Source organism: Gossypium arboreum, chromosome 3 (genome assembly GCF_025698485.1).
Source record: "Gossypium arboreum isolate Shixiya-1 chromosome 3, ASM2569848v2, whole genome shotgun sequence".
In the NCBI taxonomy this organism is placed as follows: Eukaryota; Viridiplantae; Streptophyta; class Magnoliopsida; order Malvales; family Malvaceae; genus Gossypium; species Gossypium arboreum.
In genome coordinates this window covers 47,529,164-47,551,262 of record NC_069072.1, presented here as the reverse complement: position 1 = coordinate 47,551,262, position 22,099 = coordinate 47,529,164, and the positions used below count along the sequence as shown (strand labels likewise).

The following is a 22,099-nucleotide window of genomic DNA, read 5'->3' as shown; positions in this document are numbered from 1 at the left end:
AAAATAATAATAACAGTTACATACATATTAGTAATAATTCATCATTTTTGAGCTTGAGTGTTAATACTATTTTCTAAGAAGAAGCTCACTTGTATTCAACTGATGACTAGTTATTTTTCTAGCTTGGTAATTTTTCAATTCAATCTTGATTCTAACATCTTCGTTCAGCTTGTGACCACACCCCTAACCAAAGCCACATTACAACCCTCTAAAAAGACCTTTTTGATTGATGTATCTGGTCAATATATAGTGGTGGAGATTTGATTTTCAACCAAACCTATGGTAATAACTTTGAATATTGACTAATGAGTGCTTTTATTGACGTCCTTAAACACCTTGAGTGATTTGAGTGAATCTTTAGTGAGGATGTTAAACTCTGTGGTATTTTGATCAAAGGTAATCACTTAGATGAGGGGAGACACTTATGTTTTCGTGATAAAATGCTCAACTTGGAATGTTTGAAACTTTGATGTACTTTTAGTTGAATTTTCAATGTATGAATACTTTTAGATTATTTTGAGATATTATTGATAGGGATTATAAATTGAGAAGAATTTATTTTGATTATGAGTTGAGGATTTTTTCTTAAGTACAAGCAAATGCTTAAGTGTGGGGGTATTTGATAAACCGTAATTTATACATATTTTTGTCCCATGCTTAGCACATTTATGGATGGTTTCTCCTTGGAATTGGTGACTTCGATGCTCCTAATCATTTAATTTCATGTTTTATACTTAGGAGAGCATAGGAGAGTAAAAAGAGCGAGAAACGGGCCGAAAACGGAAAAAATAGACCCACGTGAGAAATCAACATGGCCTGGACTTCCTCACACGGGCGTGTCACACGACCGTGTCCATTTGGCATGATTGAAGCACGGGTTACATGGGTAGACTACATGCCCGTGCCTATTCAACTGCCTTAACCACGGGCTGGAGTAATCGCACACGGGCGTGTCCTTGGCTAGCCCAAGTATAATCCTATTTGGAAAAGGCCAATTTTTAGGGTTCTTAGGCATTTTAAAGCGTATTTAAACACCTGAGGAGGCACTTAGAAGGGGGGACGCAGAGTAGGAAGTGAGGAATTACTCAAGGAAAGCCGATTGATCCATCTTAGAAGCAGGATTCATCATCAAGACTGAAGATCTTCCTTTAAGTCCCTTCAGGAGTTTTAGGTTTTCTTATGTTTTTTTTATCTTTATGCTTTTGAGATTTTTTCTTTTATAAGTATGATCTAAACCCCCTAAATACCTAAGGGGAATGAAACCTAAAATGAATCTTGTTATTATTTTCTAAATTGTATGATAAATATTTGACTTATTCTTAATTATGTGTTCTTAATTCTTGTTTTGATATTCTAGGATATTGATTCAAGTTAAGCTCTAATTCAGAGGAGGAATAGACCCTATCTAAGAGTAAATTTGTCATAATTAAGCAGAGTTGATTGCACGCCTAGAGATAGGGTGATAAGATTTTTTCAGATTAGGGTGAATCCTAATAAGGGAATCCATAGATCGAGTTAATGCAATTCTAGAGTGTTAATTAGAAAGAGATTTCAATTATTCAACCTAGGGTTAGACATTATTAGTCTTAAGAGAGATAATAATATAACTTAGGGATTTCTACAGATCAACTTAAATGAATAAATCGTCTAATTCAGAGTCAAATAACAAGTGAAGTCTAGGTGGATTTTTCCTTAGGTATTGTCTTAATCAATCGAATTTTCCCAAAAGTATTTTCCTAAATCTTCTTACTATGCATTCTTAGTTAGTAATTAGTTTAGATAACCAAAACTCTTAATTTTTAGGCTAGATAATAAAAAGGAAGTAAATACTAATACTCATAGTTCCTTTGGGTTCGACAATCTGGTCTTGCTAAACTATACTACTGTTCGATAGGTACACTTGCCTTAATCGTGATAATAAGTTAGTCTCAAGAACGATTCATTTATAAATTTTTAAAACCTATTATGAATATCACGCATCACTGAAAAAACTGTTGTATCATTTGAATTATGTTAGGTTTCAGTTCAAAATTATTTACAGCAATAGCATGTCTAACTATACTCGATTCGACTCCTGTTAGAGTAGGTTTAGCATAATCATACATAGTACGAGGAGCAGGATTCTGATTTATTGGATCTGCAGCAACCACAGGAGGAAGCTGATTATTCTAATTTTAGCCATCTCCTCGGTTGTGGTTTGAATATCGTCCTCTTGTCCTTCCTCTATGTCACGTAGGCTTCGCCTAATTTCTCTTCGACTTCTGCGAGCTATGTTTTCAATTTCACTGTCAAAAAGTAATGGTCCTGACGGGTTTCTTCTAGTCATAAACTATAAAAACCTATTAGAAGAAAATAAAAGAAAATTTATTAAAATTAACAAAACTAAAATAAAATTTAAATTGCAATAAATGGCTAAAGTAATAAAAATTAAGCGTTCCTAATATTTTAGTTCCCCGAAAACGGCGCCAAAAACTTGGCGTGATTGTCTCGTGATGAGTTTTTAAATTTCTGATTGATCGTACTTGAAAACTAACTATTATCTCGATAAAGGCAAGCGCACCTATTGAACTGTCGTATAGTTTATAGCAAGACTGAAATGTCAAACCCACAGGAACTAAAAGTACTAGTATTAGCCTTCTTTTTATTATCTAGCCTAACAATAAGGGGATTTGTTTTATGTAAACTAATTAACTAAGCTAAGAATGCACAGAAAGTAAATTGGGGAAATGCTTTTGGGAAAACTGATTGATTTAAACAATACCCAGGGGAAAAATCCACCTAGACTTCACTTGTTATTTGACTTTGAATTAGACGATTTATTCATTTGACTTGATCTGTAGAAATCCCTAATTTATATTATTATCTCTCTCAAGACTAACAATGTCTAACCTTAGGTTGATTAATTGAAATCTCTTTCTAATTAAAACCCCTAGTGTTGCATTAACTCGATCTATGGATTCCCTTATTAGGTTTGACCCTAATTCGGCAGATTTATGTCTCCCTATGTCTAGGGGTGCAATCAACTCCGCTTAATTATGCTAGATCTACTCTTAGACAGTGACTTTTTCTCCTCTGAATAAGTACATCAATACTTGAATCAATATCCTGGAATATTAAAGTAAGAATTAAGAACACATAATTAAGATCAAATCAAATATTTATCATATAATTCAGAAAATAATAACAAGATCCGTCTTAGGTTTCATTCCCTTTAGGTATTTAGGGGATTTAGTTCATAAGTGTAAAAGAAAACATCTCAAAAGAATAATGATAACAAAACATAAAGAAAACCAAAAATCTCAAAGTAAAGTGAAGGGAGATCTTTAGTTTTGAAGGAGAATCCGACTTCTGAGATGGATCAATCGGCTTTCTTCGAGTAGTTCTTGGCTCCTACTCCACATGTCCCTTAAGTGCTTCCTCTAGGGTGTTTAAATAGGCTTTAGAATGCTTCCAAACCCTCAAGAGTGCCCTTTTCCAAATAGAACTAAACTTGGGCTCGACAAGGACACGCCCGTGTGACATGCTCGTGTGTAAATGCTTCAAACCGTGTTAGATTCTGTTGAATATACACAGGCGTGTGGTCTGCTCATGTAAGGAAGTCCAAGTCATGCTAAAGTCTGCTAAAACTATAGGGGCGTGTGGTCTACCCATGTAAGGAAGTCCAGGCCGTGTTGATTTCCCACATTGACCCATTTTCTCTGTTTTTGGCCCGTTTCTCACTCTTTTTACTCTCCTATGCTCACCTAAGTATAAAACATGAAATTAAAGGATTAGGAGCATCAAATTCCATAAATGTAATGATAATTTATCCAAATATGTGCTAAGCATGGGATAAAAATATTTATAAATTATGACTTATCAATGAAGTAGCCTTAGCTACTTGTATAGCTCTTTGGAGTAAGCTATCCATGCATCCATTGGTATTTTCGAGTGTTCAATAAGTAACTCAATGAATGAGTTGGTGATACTTCCAATGAGGTATGTATACTAAACTCTTGAATAAGTCCTCAGTATGTGATGAGATATAGTAAGTATGCATAAAAGAAGTGAAGGGCAAGATAGTGAGCTTAAAATGAAATATCATTTAAGTATGACAAGCCATTTTTTGACGAATGTGTTTCTAATCACACATATTTGCATATATGTACTTACTAAGCTTCTATGCATACCCTCTTTCCTTTCCCTTTTTTTATAGTGCTGCCAAAGTAACTCGAGAATCATCAACTACATCGGGAAGCCAGTCACACTATCCTCAGAGCACTTGGTATAGCTAGTTTTATCATTTTGAATATGGCATGTATAGGAACTCTTGAATTTGTTTTGGTGTCACATCATTTTGGGGCCAAATGTGTTGGCTTGTTTTAGTATTTGACCCATTTTGTATAAGGCCATCAAAATGGCTAATATTGAAAGTTGTTATAAGAATGCAAGATAGGTTTTCTTGAATGTGAAAATGGTTGGCATAGTTGAATATATGAAATGTATCTAGGCCATAGCTATGGTTGCTTGGTTGAGAAATCATATTAAGTTAGATTTGATATGTTGGTGGGTGTTAAAATTTTGTTTCAGGGTGGAAAAAGGGCTTGGTAGATAGCCTGATATTGTCCACATAGGTAGACAAACGAGCGTGTGTCTAGGCCGTGTGTGACACACAGCCAGCCCTATGGGCGTGTTGTCTGACAGTGTGTCCCCTATACGTAAAACTTTCAAGTCAGTATGTATGGTAGTAAACACACAAAAAAAGAACGACCGTGTACCTCAGCCATGTGGAGGACACGACCTCTGGCCATAGGTGTGTGCCATGGCCGTGTGCCCCTAATTGGATGCTGACGTCAGAAACAGAATGTCAATATTTTTAGACACGGGCTAGGACACGGGCATGTCATGGCCGTGTAAGGGACACGGGCCATAGGCATGGGCGTGTGTTAGGCTGCATGAATACCCCTGTAGGTTCGAATTTAGAATTTAATTCACACAGGCATGGGACACGGGTATGTGCCTAGGTGCTTAGGCCGTGTGTGCCACACGGGCCATCAGCATGACCATGTTCAAGTTCCACACGGGCGTGTGCCCTGTTTCAAAGGTCATCTTCCTAGTCTTGATTAAAGGACCTGAATTGGTCCTAAGTGATTTCCAAGAGATGCTTCGGGCCTTATAGGCCCATGATAAGAAGTTTTGGACAAAGTTTGAAAAAGTTTTAAATATTATCAAGTCTTGATGATTCAAAAACATTGGAATACATGTGTTTAAGTGTGGTAACGCCTAGTATCCCGTCCCGGCGTAGGACTCGGGTGTGGTGTATTACATAAAATATACGAACTTACCTCGACGATAAAATGTAGAAATGGAGTCGATTAATCTGAAGCTTTCTCTTTGCCTCAATCTAAAGCCATACGAGGTCTATCTTGACCTAAATGAATAAAGTCAATCAATTTAATAATCATTCTATTCAATTCAATCAAAACTCACATTTTTAAAAAATTATGCTTTTGACCCTAATGTTTTATTTGAATTTCATATAAGCTCATAGCATCCCACACATTTCATTATTTCACAAATTACTCTATGAATATTTCTCATTTTTCAATTTAATCCCTAATTGACAATTTTATCAAAAATCACTTAACAAAAGTTGTTTATCTAACAAAAAATATTCATTTTCTTCCATCAAACATTATAAAAACATGTATACATTCATGGAAAAGTCCTAATCTTTTGATAGTTTTATAGATTAGTCCCTGGGCTAGCTAGATTAAGTTACAACGATCTCGAAAACATAAAAATCATCAAAAACTAACATCAAGATGACCTCATGCAAGAACTTTGATTGTCGAAACTTTAAGGTGTTTAAAATGGGGTTTTTCTTCTTTATTTTCGAAGAAGAGTAGTTTAGAAAGATGATACCTTAATTACAATGTTTTTGTTTTACGTAATTTATTTATTAAATTACTCAGTTAACCTTGTAGTATAACCATTAAATCACCTAATAAATTGTCCATATCAGTCCATTCATGATTTTAATGGTTTATTTACAACATAAACCCTCCAATCATTTAATATCATAACTATTTAATCCATTTAGCTTATAGAACTCAAGTTTTGCACCTTTTTCAAATTAGTCATTTTTTTATCGAATTAAGCTTGCAAATAGTAAAATTACTTAACGAAATTTTTATACAATACTACTAACTTCATGTAGGCATTAAATTAATAATAAAATAATTATTTAAACATCAAATTTGTGGTCCCAAAACCATTGTTCCAATTTCATTGAAAATGGGCTATTATAACTGTCCCCTCTAAAGGAATTTTCATCCCCGAAAATCTTACCAGAAAAGAGGTTTGGATTTTGGTTTCCCATAGCTTCTTCTAGTTCCTAGGTGGCCTTCTCTATCCCGTGTTATGTTTTTATTTCTCAAATCTTTAACCTCTCAAGCTATAATTCTGATCGGTTCTTCGCTATTTAACATATCAGGTTGAATCTTGACATTCGCTGGTGAGATAACATGTGAAGGGTCTGTAACTATTATCACGACAAAAAGGCAAGCACACCTATCGAATAATAGTATAGTAACGGCAAGACCGGGATATCGTACCCAACGGAACCAAAAGTATTAGTAATAACTATCTTTTTATTATCTAGCCTAAGAATAAAAGAGTTTGTTTTAATAAACTAATTATTTAAACTAAGAACGTACAGAGAAAAGAATTGGGGAATTGCTTTTGGGAAAATCGATTGACTTGAGACAATACCTAAGGAAAAATCCACCTAGACTTTACTTGTTATTCTGACTTCGAATCGAACGATTTATTCATTCAACTTATTCCGTAGAGATCCCTAAGTTATGTTATTATCCCTAATCAAGACTAATAACGTCTAATACCTAGATTGAATAACCGAGAGTTTTCTCTAATTAACCTCTAAGGTTGGATTAACTCGATCTATGGATCCCCTTATTAGGTTTCACCCTAATCCGGCAAAATCTTGTCACCCTATTTCTAGGCGCGCAATCAACTCCGCTTAATTATGGCAAATGTACTCTTAGACAGGGTCTATTCCTCCTATGAATAAGAGCGTGTCTTGAATCAGTATCCTAGGATATCAAAACAAGAATTAAGAACATAGAATTAAGAACAAGTTAAATATCTATCATACGATTCAAAAAATAATAACAAGATTCGTCTTAGGTTTCATTCCCCTTAGGTATTTAGGGGATTTAGTTCATAACTAAATAAGAAAACATCTCAGAAGAATAAAGAATAAAAAACATAAAGAAAATCCAAAACTCCTGAAGGGGAATTGAGGAGAGATGCTCAGTCTTGATGATGAATTCATCTTCTGAGATGGGTCAATCGACTTCTTTGGGGTAATTCCTTACCCCTCTTCTCTGTCTGCCTTTTTCTTCTCCTCTAGTGCGTATTTATAGGCTTTGGAATGCCTAAAAACCCTCCAAAGTGGCCTTTTCTGAATTGGACTTAACTTGGGCTCAGCAAGGACATGCTCGTGTCACACAGCCGTGTGACGTGATTGCCAGGCCGTGTTCGATCCGTTAAATTGCACACGGCCGTGTGGGGTCAATGGCCAGGCCGTGTGAATCGTGAAAGCCTTGGTCGACACCCTCAAAAGACATGGGCGCGTGAGCTGCTCGTGTGGCAGGGCTTAGGTCGTGTCATCTTCTCGATTTGGTCCGTTTGGTCCCTTTTTGGCTCGTTTTTGGGTCCTTTTGACTCTTGGTGCTTTCCTGAGTACAAAACATGAAATTAAAGCATTAGCGGCATCGAATTCACCAATTCTAATGAGAAATCATCTATAAAATGCATTAAACATGGGGTAAAAATATGTATAATTTACGGTTTATCAAATACCCCCACACTTAAGCATTTGCTTGTCCTCAAGCAAAATTCTCAACTCATAATCAAAATAAATTCTTCTCAACTTATAATTCTTATCGATAATATCTCAAAATAATCCATAAGTAATCATACATTGAGAATTCAACTAAAAGAACATAAAAGTTTCAAACATTCCAAGTTGAATATTTAATCATGCAAACATAGGTGTCTCTTCACATCTAAGTAATTACCTTTGATTCAGAATATCACAGAGTTTCACATCCTCACTAAAGATTCACTCAAATCACTTGAGGTGTTTAAGGACAATAAATGAAGCATTCAATAGTCAATAATGAAAAGTCATTACCATAGGCTTGCATTAAATTAAAATCTCCACCACTATAATTTAAGATGATACATCAATCAAAAGGTCTTTAGAGGGTTGTAGTGCGGCTTGGTTAGGGGGTGTGGTACAAGCTGAAAGAAAGGGTTAGAATTGAGATTGAATTAAAAAATTGCCTAACTAGAAAAATAGTTAACCTTCACTTGCGTACAACAGAGCTTCTTTTTCAGAATATGGAATTACTAATATGTATAAATAGTTTTTTTTTAAGAAAAACATAGCTAAGCAACTTTTCCAACTCAAATCTCGACAAAAATAGGGATCAAATTAATTTGGGGAATTTCAACAATAATGGGTTAATGGTTAATATTAAGGGTAATACAAGGAATGGCTTGTTAAGCTCAAGGGGGTTTACTAGGGGTTAATCATGGAGGTAGGCTTTTCATGGCATGAGTGGGTTAATCCTAAGTGCCTTAATCATTTTGATATATCAAATCAAATGGTGTGGTCTCGACGTGCATAATCAAGCAAGTTCTAGAATAACAGTTCAATACTGACGCACTCAAAGCAATAATAAAAGTGAGCATGAAAGGATGAATAGATGCTCAAAAGGCTCAAAAATCTCACAAAAAATTATGGCTTTTTGATGTTTAGACTCGTGAATTCTAATTCAAAGTAATACCTAGACTTGGGGAAACAACCTATAATTTAATTTCTTAAAAATCAACTTATCATGCTTGATTCTCTAATGTCTTAAAGTTTAAATAATCAATGCATAAATCCCTATGTTTTAATCCAAGATATATTAATCAAAATCATAAATCAATTAAAATTTATCCTAAATATGATATGCGAGTTTTCATGAGAACAAGGTGATTATTCAGGGATCCTTTTCTGATAGTGAAATAAATACCCCCCACACTTAAGATGTACATTGCCCTTAGTGTACAATGATAGATGTTATAATAAAAATAAGATAGGGAGAGAAGTGAAACTTCCTGTATGATGAATTCCTCGAACTTAGAGTTTTGGAGAGTGATCAGTTTGAGAGTGGAGGAGGATACCCCAATAGTTGTAGAGGTTCATTAGGCCATAAGTCCTGCACCAAAAGAATATTATATCTAGTGGTAGCTATGGTCGTGGTCGAGCAGGACATGGCAGTCATGGAGAACCTTCCCCGGTAGAGTTGTAGTTCCTATGTGATGATGAGCTTAGGAGTTCTATATAACTGTGATAAAATCAGGAACTTTGTAGGAGATATTAGGAAGTATAAGGATTTAAAAAGAAATAATCGAAATAAAAAATAAAAATAAAATTCTAAAATCTAATAAAAATAATAGAAATAGTTTCAATAATAAGTAATAATAGAAAATAATAAATAATTATTTCTAAACATCTTTATCACTAGATGGTTCGCGAGGTGAGACTGACTATGAGATGGGAAGGTGTTGACAACTCTGTTGTAGAGTAGCATCAATGTTGTCAAATTGTTGAAAACATTGAAGCTCGAATTGGGTGAGGTGCTCAGAGATGTTAGCATATGAAGGTGCCACATGAACTGGATGAAAAGGTGGTGGTGGCTGAGAATAGGGATCAGGGGGTGGGGAAAGGGAGATTTTGGCTAAGGCTTTGGAAAGGAAGAAGAAAATGAATAGTGATTTTCTTATATATGAGGGCAACACGGCCTAGGGCCACGCCCATGTCCTTATGAGGTTGAGCTCGTGTGTTTTGAATTTTGCAATTTTAGTTCATGTTTGGCTACTATCCCACAACCGTGTTTCTTGGGCGTGTGTGGTACACGACCATATGGAATGGTCGTGCCTAGCTGTGTTCTCTTCTCTGCCGCCCATGTTAAGGTACCACGCCCATGTATTGTTGTCCACGGCTTAACGGCATGGGCGTGTCTCACACCCGTGTCGAAGAAACAGAATCGAGCCTTGTCCCTGGCATGCCCGTAGGTCTCTGTTCCCACTCCTGTGAGGGTATCAAATTCACCTACGGCGATGTCGCATGGCCGTGGGGATTTATCGCATTTCGTGTTTTGGGGAAATCATTTACCCTACTTTTGCACAGCCATATCGCACGACCGTGTTTCCCTCTGTGTTGGTACACACGGCCTTAAGCACGACCGTGTTACAGGCTGTGTGATGATGGGAACCTGTGCTTCAAATACTTTGTTAGTGACCTAAATGTTTAAAATTTGAATTTAAAATAATTTAAAATGGTTAGTACTCGGGTTGCCTCCCAAAAAGTGCTTGTTTATAGTCTAAGCTCGACTATTACCTTATTAGTATACTCAGGGCGGTTTATGGAGTCGTAACTCCTCTCCATCGACTTTAAAATCCTCACCATTATAAAGTTTGAGACGTTGTCTGTTTACTTTGAAAGTACCATATGATGTGTGACTTACCTCTATCGTGCCATATGGATGAACAGATTGAATTACAAAGGGTCCTAACCATCGTGATTTTAATTTCCCGGGAAACAATTTGAGTCTTGAGTTGTAAAGTAAGACAAGATCCCCAACTTCAAATTGTTTCCGTTGCTTTAAATGAACATCATGGCACCGCTTTGTTGGTTCCTTGTATAGGCATGGATTTTCATATGCATTGGCTCGCCATTCATCTAGCTCGTTCAGCTGCATCAACCTATTTTTTCCTGCAAGTTCGGGATCGAGGTTTTGAAATTTAATAGCCTAAAAAGCTTTATGCTCTAGTTCGAATGGGAGATGACAACTTTTTCCATAAACAAGTCTGTAAGGTGATGTCCCTATAGGAGTCTTAAAAGTGGTTCTATAAGCCCATAAGGCATCGTTTATTTTTGTTGCCCAGTCTTTTCTGTTTGATTCTATCGTTCTTTCAAGGATCCGTTTGAGTTCTCGGTTTGCTACTTCAGCTTGTCCATTAGTTTGAGGATGGTATGGAGTTGTCGTTCTATGATGAACTTTGTATTTCTTAAGGGTTTTTTCAAATTGGGTATTACAAAAATGAGTGCCCTTGTCGCTGATAATTGCTCTAGGTGTTCTGAACTAGGTGTTCTGAATCTCGAAAAGAGTTTTTTAAGGAAACATACTACCACTCTAGCATCATTAGTAGGTAAAGCTTGAGCTTCTACCCATTTGGACATGTAGTCAACTGCTACTAAGATATATTTATTTCCAAATGAACTGGGGAATGGGCCCATGAAATCGATACCCCATACGTGAAATATTTCACAAGAAAGCATTTAGTTTTAAGGCATTTCATCACGTTTAGATATGTTACTTGTCCGTTGGCATTTGTCACATAAAGTAATTTACCTGATAGCATATTTGAATAACGAAGGCCAATAAAAACCTGATTCAAGTATTTTATGTGCGGTCTTTGTTCCACTATAGTGTCCTCCGGTTGGCCCTAAGTGGCAGTGTTCCAATATTTTTGATATTTCTGATCCTGTAACGCATCTTCTAATGACTTGATCTGCACATCTGTGAAACAGAAATGGATCGTCCCAAAAGTAGTTTTTTACAACATTAAAGAATCGCTTCTTTTGCTGGTGTGTTAAGCCTTTTGGGATAATGTTAGCAGCTAAAAAATTCGCGATGTCTGTAAGCCAAGGTACCTCGGAGTTAGATATAGCGAAAAATTATTCTTCAGGGAATGAATCATTTATTTCCATGTCATCAGTTCTCTGGTATTGGTTTTTTCGAGCCTGGACAAATGATTAGCCACTAGATTTTCATCTTATTTCTTGTCCTAAATTTCCAAGTCAAATTCCTGCAATAGTAGAATCCATCGGATGAGTCGAGGTTTTGCATCAGTTTTAGTTAAAAGATAGCGAAGGGCGGAATGGTCAGTGTAAACAACAACTTTAGACAATATGAGATATGATCAAAATTTATCAAAAGAAAAAAACACAGCTAGCAACTCTTTTTCCGTGGTAGTATAGTTTTCTTGTGCAGCCTTTAAGGTTTTGCTAGAGTAATAGATAGGTTGAAAATGCTTGTCTCTTCGCTGTCCCAGTACTGCACCTACTGCAAAATCACTTGCATCACACATTAGTTCAAATGGCAAGTTCCAATCAGGTGCAATTATAATTGGAGCATTAATTAATTTATCCTTTAAAGTATTAAATGCTTCTAAACATTCCTGATCAAAGTTAAAAGGTATATCTTTTTCTAGCAATTTAGTTAAAGGCTTAGCTATTTTAGAAAAATTCTTAATGAATCTTCTATAAAAACCAACATGTCCTAATAAACTTCTAATAGCCTTAACTGAACTAGGAGGTGGTAATTTCTCGATTGTTTCTACTTTAGATTTATCCACCTCAATCCCTTTACTAGAATTTTATGCCCTAGTACAATACCTTCTTGAACCATGAAGTGGCATTTCTCCTAGTTAAGCACAAGGTTTGTTTCTTAACATCTTATTAAAACTAGTTTTAAATTTTTAAGCCAGAGATGGAAAGAGTTACCGAATACCGAAAAATCATCCATGAAGACTACCATGATATCTTCCACGAGTTCGTTGAATATAGCTACCATACAGTGCTGAAAAGTAGCAGGGGCATTACATAATCCAAAAGGCATTCTACGATAAGCGAACATACCATATAGGCAAGTGAATGTCGTCTTTTCTTGATCTTCAGGAGCTATTGGGATTTGGAAGTAACCAGAGAGTCCTTCTAGGAAGCAATAATACATGTGTCAGGATAATTTTTCTAACATTTGGTCAATGAATGGTAAGGGAAAGTGATCTTTTCTTGTGGCGTCATTTAGTTTCCTGTACTCTATGCAAACTCTCCATCCTATAACCGTTCCTGTTGGGATTAGCTCATTCTTCTCATTGGTCACAACCGTCATGCTTCCTTTCTTGGGGACAACCTGCACTGGACTTACCCAAGAACTGTCAGAAATAGGATAAATAATTCGTGCATCTAGAAGTTTAATTACCTCGGCTTTTAAAACTTCCTTCATGGTGGGGTTTACACGTCTTTGAGCTTGCACACATGGTTTGTATTCATCTTCCATTAAAATTTTATGGGTGCAAAAAGAAGGACTGATTCCTTTAATGTCAAAAATTTTCCATGCTATGGCCTTCTTATGTTCTTTTAATACTTGGATTAATTCCTCTTTCTCATTGGGTTGCAAATTAGAAGCAATAATAACTGGTAATATAGAGTTAATTCCAAGGAATGCATATTCTAAATGGTTTGGTAATTGTTTAAGTTCCTGTTTGGAAGGCTCCTCAATTGAGGGTTTTTGCTTAAGTGCATCGTTGATCTTAATACCCTCGTATTCTACTTGTCTTGACAGATGGTTATTAGGTTCCTCATCTATCTCCTCGTCTTGAGCTGGACACGGTTCTATCGTCTCCTCTTGTACAATTTCCTAAAAAGAATTTTCAGTAATATGATCAATAGAGTCAATGAAATAACATGAATCATCTTGTTCCCTAGAGAATCTCATAGCATCATAAATTTTAAAGATCATTTCCTCGTCACCTACTCTAAGTACCAATTGACCATCACCCACATCGATCACGGCTCTAGCAGTGGCTAGGAATGGGCACCCTAAAATTAAGGGTACTTCCACATCTTCATCCATGTCAAGCACAACAAAATCAACAGGGAATATAAATTTATCTACTTTTATGAGTACGTCTTCTATAATACCCCTAGGATATTTAACAAATCTATTGGCTAATTGAATACTCATCCTAATGGGTTTAGGTTCCCCTAGACCAAGCTGTTTGAACATTTTATAGGGCATCAAATTAATACTAGCGCCTAAATCAGCTAGTGCTTTTTCAATATTAAGATTACCAATTAAGCAAGGGATAGTAAAACTTCCTGGATCTTTTAGTTTGGTTGAGAGCTTATTTTGGAGTATGGCGGAGCATTCCTCGTTGATTTTTACTGTAGATAAGTTCTCAAACTTCCTTTTATTTGTTAAAAGCTCTTTTAAAAATTTTACGTATGTAAGCATCTGTGAGATAGCTTCAACAAAAGGTAAATTGATATGTAATTGCTTAAAAAGTTTAAGAAACTTACCGACTGGTGCATCAATGAGATCTCTTTTTAATTTTGCTGGATATGGAACTGGTGGTGAATATTCGTCCGGTAATAGTTTGGCACTATTTTCGAGTTTTTCTTCCCTCCTTTCGCTTTCCACGGCTTCTTGTGCTAACTTTTTTTCAAATTCCGCTAACACTTTCCCACTCCTTAGTGTAACCGCTTTGACATGCTCTCCGGATTTGGTATTACTAACTAAATCTTTTGGTGGTCTTTCCGAGATTAGTTTAGACATCTGGCTTATCTGAGTTTCGAGTCCTTGGATCGATGCTTGTTGATTCTTAAGTGCTGTCTCGGTATTTTGGAAACGGGTTTTTGATACAAAGATGAATTTAGAAAGCATCTCTTCAAGGTTTGGTTTTTTCTCCTGTTGATAAGGTGGCTGTTGAAAACCCTGAGGATTTTGTGGCTTTGGATTTCCTTGACCTCCCCAGGAAAAATTGGGGTGGTTCCTCCAACCTGCATTATAAGTATTACTGTATGGGTTATTTTGAGATCTAAAGTTATTGTTACCCATATAATTGACTTGTTCCTCTTCGGTTGTGGGATTAAAGGATTGATATTCTGTATGCACACCTCGTCCGCTTGAGTCACACCTCATTACTGGATGTACCTGCGTAGAACCAAGAAAACTATCAATCTTTTTTATTGAGAAGTTCTACCTGATTAGAGAGCATGGTGACTGAATCGATGTTATAGACACCAGCTGTTTTCGTTGGCTTTGTCCTCATAACTTGCCACTGATAGTTGTTCAGTGACATCTCCTCTATAAATTCATAGGCATCTTATGGTGTTCTATTATTGATGGTTCCACCAGCAGCTGCGTCAATCATTTGTCTTGTCGAGGGATTCACACCATTATAGAACGTTTGGACTTGCAGCCAAAGCAGTAACCCATGGTGAGGGCACCTTCTCAGTAAGTCCTTGTATCTCTCTCATGCATCGTAAAGTGTTTCTAAATCCATCTACACAAAAGAAGAGATATCATTTGGTAATTTAGCCGCTTTAGCTGGCGAAAAATATTTTAGTAAAAATTTCTCAGTCATTTGTTCCCAAGTAGTGATAGACCCTTGTGGTAACGAGTTCAACCACTGTTTAGTTTCTCAGTTAAAAGGGAAATAATAGAAGACGAACGGCGTCATCAATAACGCCATTGATTTTGAATGTATTACAAAATTCAAGAAAATTCGCCAAGTGCATGTTGGGATCCTCATCTTGGAAACCATCAAACTGAACAAACTGCTGTATCATCTGAATTCTGTTAGGTTTTAGTTTGAAATTATTCGCAGCAATAGCAGGTCTAACTATACTAGACTTAGTTCCTGTTCAATAAGGTTTAGCATAGTCATACATAGTACGTGGAGCAGGATTTTGATTAGCTACAAATGCAGGAGGCAGCTGATCGCCTGGGTTTTCAGCCATCTCGTCGGTTGGGGTTTGAGTATCGTCTTCTCACTCGTTCACCGTCTAGCGTAAACTACTCCTTATTTCTCTTTGATTTTTGCAAATTCTATGATCGATTTCTTCGTCAAAGAGTAATGGTCCTGACGGGTTTCTTCTAGTCATAAACTTATAAAAACTTGCCAAGAGAGAAAAAGTAAATTAATAAATAATTAAATTAAATTAAATTAAATTGCAAGAAAAAATAAATGGCTAAAGTAATAAAAATTTAGTGTTCCTAATATTTCAGTTACTAGGCAACGGCGCCAAAAACTTGATCGCGTGATTCGTAACAAATAATAAATATTTATTATGAAGATCAAACCTAGACTAACTATTATCACGATGAAAAGGCAAGAGCACCTATCGAACAATAGTATAGTAATGGCAAGACTAGGATATCGTACCCAACGGAACCAAAAGTACTAGTAATAACTATCTTTTTATTATCTAGCCTAAGAATAAAAGAGTTTGTTTTAATAAACTAATTATTTAAACTAAGAACGCACAGAGAAAAGAATTGGGGAATTGCTTTTGGGATTGACTTGAGATAATACCTAAGGAAAAATCCACCTAGACTTTACTTGTTATTCTGACTCCGAAGCGGACGATTTATTCATTCAACTTGTTCCGTAGAGATCCCTAAGTTATGTTATTATCCCTATTCAAGACTAATAACGTCTAATCCCTAGATTGAATAATTGAGACTTTTCTCTAATTAACACTCTAAGGTTGCATTAACTCGATCTATGTATCCCCTTATTAGGTTTCACCCTAATCCGGAAAAATCTGGTTACCCTATTTCTAGGCGCGTAATCAACTCTGCTTAATTATGGCAAATGTACTCTTAGACAGGGTCTATTCCTCCTCTGAATAAGAGCGTGTCTTGAATCAGCATCCTAGGACATCAAAACAAGAATTAAGAACACATAATTAACAGCAAGTTAAATATCTATCATACGATTCAGAAAATAATAACAAGATTCGTCTTAGGTTTCATTCCCCTTAGGTATTTAGGGGATTTAGTTCATAACTAAATAAGAAAACATTTCAGAAGAATAAAGAATACAGAACATAAAGAAAATCCAAAACTCCTGAAGGGGAATTGAGGAGAGATCTTCAGTCTTGATGATGAATCCAGCTTTTGAGATGGATCAATCGACTTTCTTGGGGTAATTTCTTACCCCTCTTCTCCGTCTGCCTTTTTCTTCTCCTCTAGTACGTATTTATAGGCTTTGGAATGCCTAGAAACCCTCCAAAGTGGCCTTTTTCGAATTGGAGTTAACTTGGGCTCAGCAAGGACACGCCTATGTGACGTGATTGCCAGGCCGTGTTTGATCCATTAAATTGCACACGGTGTGACTCGTGAAAGCCTTGGTCGACACCCTCGAAAGACACGGTCATGTGAGTTGCCTGTGTAGCAAGGCTTAGGCCGTGTCATCTTCTCGATTTGGTCCGTTTGTTCATTTTTTGGCTCGTTTTTTGCTCCTTTTGACTCTTGGTGCTCTCTTGAGTACAAAACATGAAATTAAAGCATTAGGAGCATCGAATTCACAATTATAATGGGAAATCATCTATAAAATGCATTAAACATGGGGTAAAATTATGTATAATTTACGATTTATCAGTCTGACCGATACCGTCGTAACATTGATATGTGAAACACATTAGGAATCCTTTCTAACTCTGACGACAAAGCTAAACCATACGCTACTGGCCCGATTCTTTTAATAATCTCATAGGCCCGATAAATCGCAGACTTAACTTTCCTTAACGACTAAAACGCATAACTTTTTTCCAGGGCGATACTTTCAGGAACACTTTATCGCTGACTTGAAATTCAATATCTTTACGTTTTAAATTCGCATACAATTTTTGTCGATCTAAAGCTGCTTTCAAACTATCTCGGATCACTTTCACTTTTTTTCAATCTCTCTAATCAAATCAACCCTATGAATCTTTTTCTCACTGAGCTCAATCCAATACAATAGAGTTTGATATTTAGGACCATACAAAGCTTCGTATGATGCCATCTTTATGCTTGACTCATAACTGTTACTGTAATGAACTTAGCCAACGGTGAATATTTCTCCCAGTTGGCTTCGAATTCTAAAATGCAACACCAAAGCCTATCTTCAAGTACTTGTATCACTAGTTCAAACTGACCATCTGTCTGAGGATGAAAAGCAGTACTAAAATGTAACCGCATACCTAGAGCCTCATGTAACTTGGCCTAGAATAATGACGTAAATTACGGATCTCTATCTGAAATAATGGAAACTAGCACCCGTGCATTCTGACAATCTTAGTAACATAAAGCTCGGCTAACCTGTCAAGAGAATAATTTGTACATACTGAATAAAATTTGCAAACTTCGTTGGACGATCAACAACAACCTAAATTGCATCTTTCTTTCTCAGAGACAAGGGTAGTCCCGAAACAAAGTCCATCGTGATTCACTCTCATTCCCATTCCGGTATCATCACTGGCTGTAACAAACCAGAAGGTACCTGATGTTCAGCTTTAACTTGCTAACATACTAAACATCTTGATTCAATCTAGCCACCAGTACATTTATTTTAAGTCGTTGTACATCTTATTACTACCAGGATGAACAAACAAGCTACCATTATGAGCTTCATGCAAAATCTTCTGAACGAGCTTTGAATTCTTCGGTACGCAAATTCTACCTCTGAAAAGTAAACAATTATTAGTTCCAATATGAAAATCTGAATCAAGAGTCAACTTAGTCTAATTCCTTTTAAATAAAATCACGTCATCCTATTTCTGAGCCTCGCAAATCTGTTGTATAAATATCAATTTAGTTTTCAACTCAGCTAGGATTGAACCATCATCAGACAATGTCAATCACATATTTAACACTCACAAAGCAAATAAAGACTTTCTACGCAAAGCATCAGCAAGTATATTCACTTTACCCGGATGATAATCAATGATCAAGTCGTAGTCTTTCAATACCTCGAGCCATTTATGCTGTCTCAAATTCAAATCTTTCTGTGACATTAAATGCTTCAAGCTTTTATGATCTGTAAAGATGTGCACTTTTCATCATATAAATGGTGTCACTAAATCTTCAATGCAAACACAATAGTCGCAAGCACTAAATGTGCACTGAATAATTCTTTTCATGCGACTTCAACTAGAAGCATAAGCTATTACTTTGCCTTTCTACATCAAAACATAGCCTAAACCATTCAAAGAAGCATTACTGAAAACCATGAACTCTTTACTTGATTCAGACTGAACTAACACCGGTGCCTTGGGTAAGAATGCTTTCAAATGATTGAAACTTTGCTGATATTTCTCAAACCACTCGAATTTCATGTCTTTCTACAATAATCTCGTCATCAACGTAGCAATCATCTAAAATCCTTTAACAAACCTTCTATTAATACTTGGCTAGTCCCAGAAAACTTCTAACGTCGGATACATTTTTTAGAGGTTTCCAGTCAACAATAGCTTAAATCTTACTCAGATCAACTCTGATGCCCTCGACTGACACAAAATTTCCCAAAAATATGACTTCTCGAAGCCAAAATTTACACTTACTAAACTTATTGAATAATTACTTTTTGCGCTAAATTTACAAAACAATTCTCAATTATTCGGCATGCTCGGTTTCATCTCGTGAGTAAATCAAGATATCATTGATAAATACCACCTCAAACCGGTCTAAATACGGTCTAAAAATTTTGTTCATCAAATCCATAAATACTGCAAGTGCATTAGTTAAACCAAAAGTGTGCACCAACACGCCCAAAGAAACACAGGCGTGGGCAGAATTTCAGACGTGCCCAAATTTGAAAATCACAAAATACACGGGCTGGAATAAGGGCACACGGGCGTGCCCTATATCCGTGTGCCCCAATATCTATATAAATTCCTCACTATTCATCATCCCCTTCCCCAAAAACCCTAAACCTAGCTGTCGCAATCTTCTTCCCCCACCGACTGGCCACCCCCTAACTCTCCTTTCTTCTTCCATTTTCTTCCTCCTCATACCCCCTTTCCCCTTTCTTTTCCATTTTCTCCCCTTTTTTCATCCTTGTGAGCCCCATTTCGAACGACACGGCCTCACTACCCATGCCCATGGCTGACCCACACCCCCACCATCACACCGTCGATCCTCCGGCCACCAGTCCTCTACTAACGGTTTTTTCTTTTTTTTCATTTCCTTTTGATGCTTACTATCTTGATTTTATTACTTACATTTTGCAGCTAATTGCTTATCATAACATTCTCATTCTTAGGATCTTTTTCATCATTTTCATGTTGAATTTAGTCATGATATTACTATGTCATTTGCCATAAAATTTCTGTCATCAACTTAGATTGCTTTTGGTTGAGTCTTGTTAGTGTCATTAGTTTGGTTGGATTTGTTAGTTTAACTATATTCATGGTTAATTCTTAAATTTGTTAGCAGATGTTATTTTCCCCGTTATTCTTGCAGATACACCATGTCAAACCCACGAGGGAAAAAGATTGTCGTTCCCGCCTCAAAGAAGTGAAAAGGACCAGCATTCTCCTCGGGTCCTACCACCGAAATCTGGCACCCATTCCTACAATTTCCCCTGGGACCTCAAGAGGAACTCTTTTAGATACTATGGGCCTGACCCCTAGGTGTGGGCTGTTGCATTGATTGGGCCGCGTTAGAGTAGATCCAACTTACTGGCTCTGTCTGAGCCCTCTGACTACTGACCCGTGAGGGCTCTTCTTCGAGATCGTCGAGCTGACATACCTCGAGCTCACACTTAAACTCTATTCAACCTTCCATCTTCAAGTCATTATGAAAGAGTTCGATGATCCTGGAATGGTCCAGTTCCGTCTTGGCAGTTTAGTTCGCCAGTTGAGTGTGCCTGAGTTCAGAGTCGAGTTAGGACTATACAAGAAGGAGTTCATGGACGACGACGACTTCGCCAGCCTTCATCACCACATCCACTACTCTCTTTCAAAATGCTGGAGGGCCCTCATCCCTACTTCGGCCACTTATGACCCCAGCCACTCCAAGGCATCGGATCTCGCCCCAACCCTGAGATATTTACAAGCCATCTTAGCCCACACCCTGACAGGGTAGAGAGAGAGCACTGGCGTCGTCAACACCTATAACGCCTATGTTTTATGAAGCATAGCGCGTGGGTACGTATTCAACCTCACCTATTTCATTGCCCTTGCCATTCGCCATCAGACGGAGCAGCATAGAAAGGGAGTCATTTCCATAGGCCCTTATGTAACTCGCCTAGCATGGTACTTCGGTCTCCTCAACATGGCGGCGCAAGCATCCTCCATCACACTCATCAGTCAGAAGCATCTCAAGTATGCTGCATATGAGGATGATCGGGCAACACGTGGGTTCGATCCTCTTCAGTATCTTCTAGTCCAGTCAGCCGAGCAGGAGGACCCATAGGACATTACTGATGATGTCCCTTCACCTCACGGGGATCCAGCCTCTCAGCCACCACCTATTCATCATCCAGTTCATGCAACGGCTTTACTCTCTGACATCTTTGAGTGCCTCACTCGATTCAAGCAGTAATGTTTTCAACGCTTTGATCACATTGATGCAACTCTACATCAGATTTGTCAGCACCTTCACATCTCATCGCCGCCCCCACCTCGCGAACCATTTGGTGATGAGGATGTTTAAAGACTTTTATTTATTATATTTATGTTTTTACTTTTTTTTTAAAAAACTATTTTTTATTTTATTTTTCTTTAATTTTATTTTTACTTCATCCTTAGGTTTTATAATTTATATTAAACAATTTTTACTTTCGACCATTTCTTTACGAGTAATCATGCTACTTTATATTTCCTAAAGAGTTATTGATTCTATCGCAGTTATGTAGAGCTCCAAAGCTCACTATTACTTAGGAATTTGCAACTCCACTGGAAAAGGTTCTCCACGACTGTCATGTCCTGCTCGACCACAACCATAGCTACACCAGATATAACATTCTTTTGGCGTGGGACTTATGGACTAGCGAACCTCTACCACCACTGGAGTATCCTCCTCCAATCTCATATTTGCCTTAGTCGACTACTCTCCATGAATCCAATTCAAGGATTCCATTTAACATTCAGGAAGTTTCACTTCTCTCCCTATCTTATGATCTTATATCTATATTTTTCAATAAATTTATCTTTGTACATTGAGGACAATGTACATCTTAAGTGTGGAGGGTTATTTATATCATATCAGAAAAATCCCTATTTGTCTTATTCTCACGTGACTCACTCATATCACTGTTAGAATGAATTTTGATTAATTTATGATTCTTATTGATATGTCTTGAATTAAAACATAGGCATTTATGCATTGACTGTTTAAACTTTAAGGAATTAAGGAATCAAGCATGATAAGCTGATTTTTGAAAATTAAAATTTTTAAGTTGTTTCCCCAAGTTTGGTATT

At 36.8% G+C, this 22,099-nt stretch overlaps 1 non-coding gene across 1 annotated transcript; it reads left to right on the top strand.

The window, feature by feature from the left end:
- Positions 1–15,118: 15,118 nt before the first annotated feature.
- LOC128291310 (small nucleolar RNA R71) lies at positions 15,119–15,223 on the top strand. The gene has a single exon (XR_008281086.1). It is a non-coding gene; the product is annotated as a small nucleolar RNA R71 (small nucleolar RNA).
- The last annotated feature ends 6,876 nt before the right edge of the window (positions 15,224–22,099 follow it).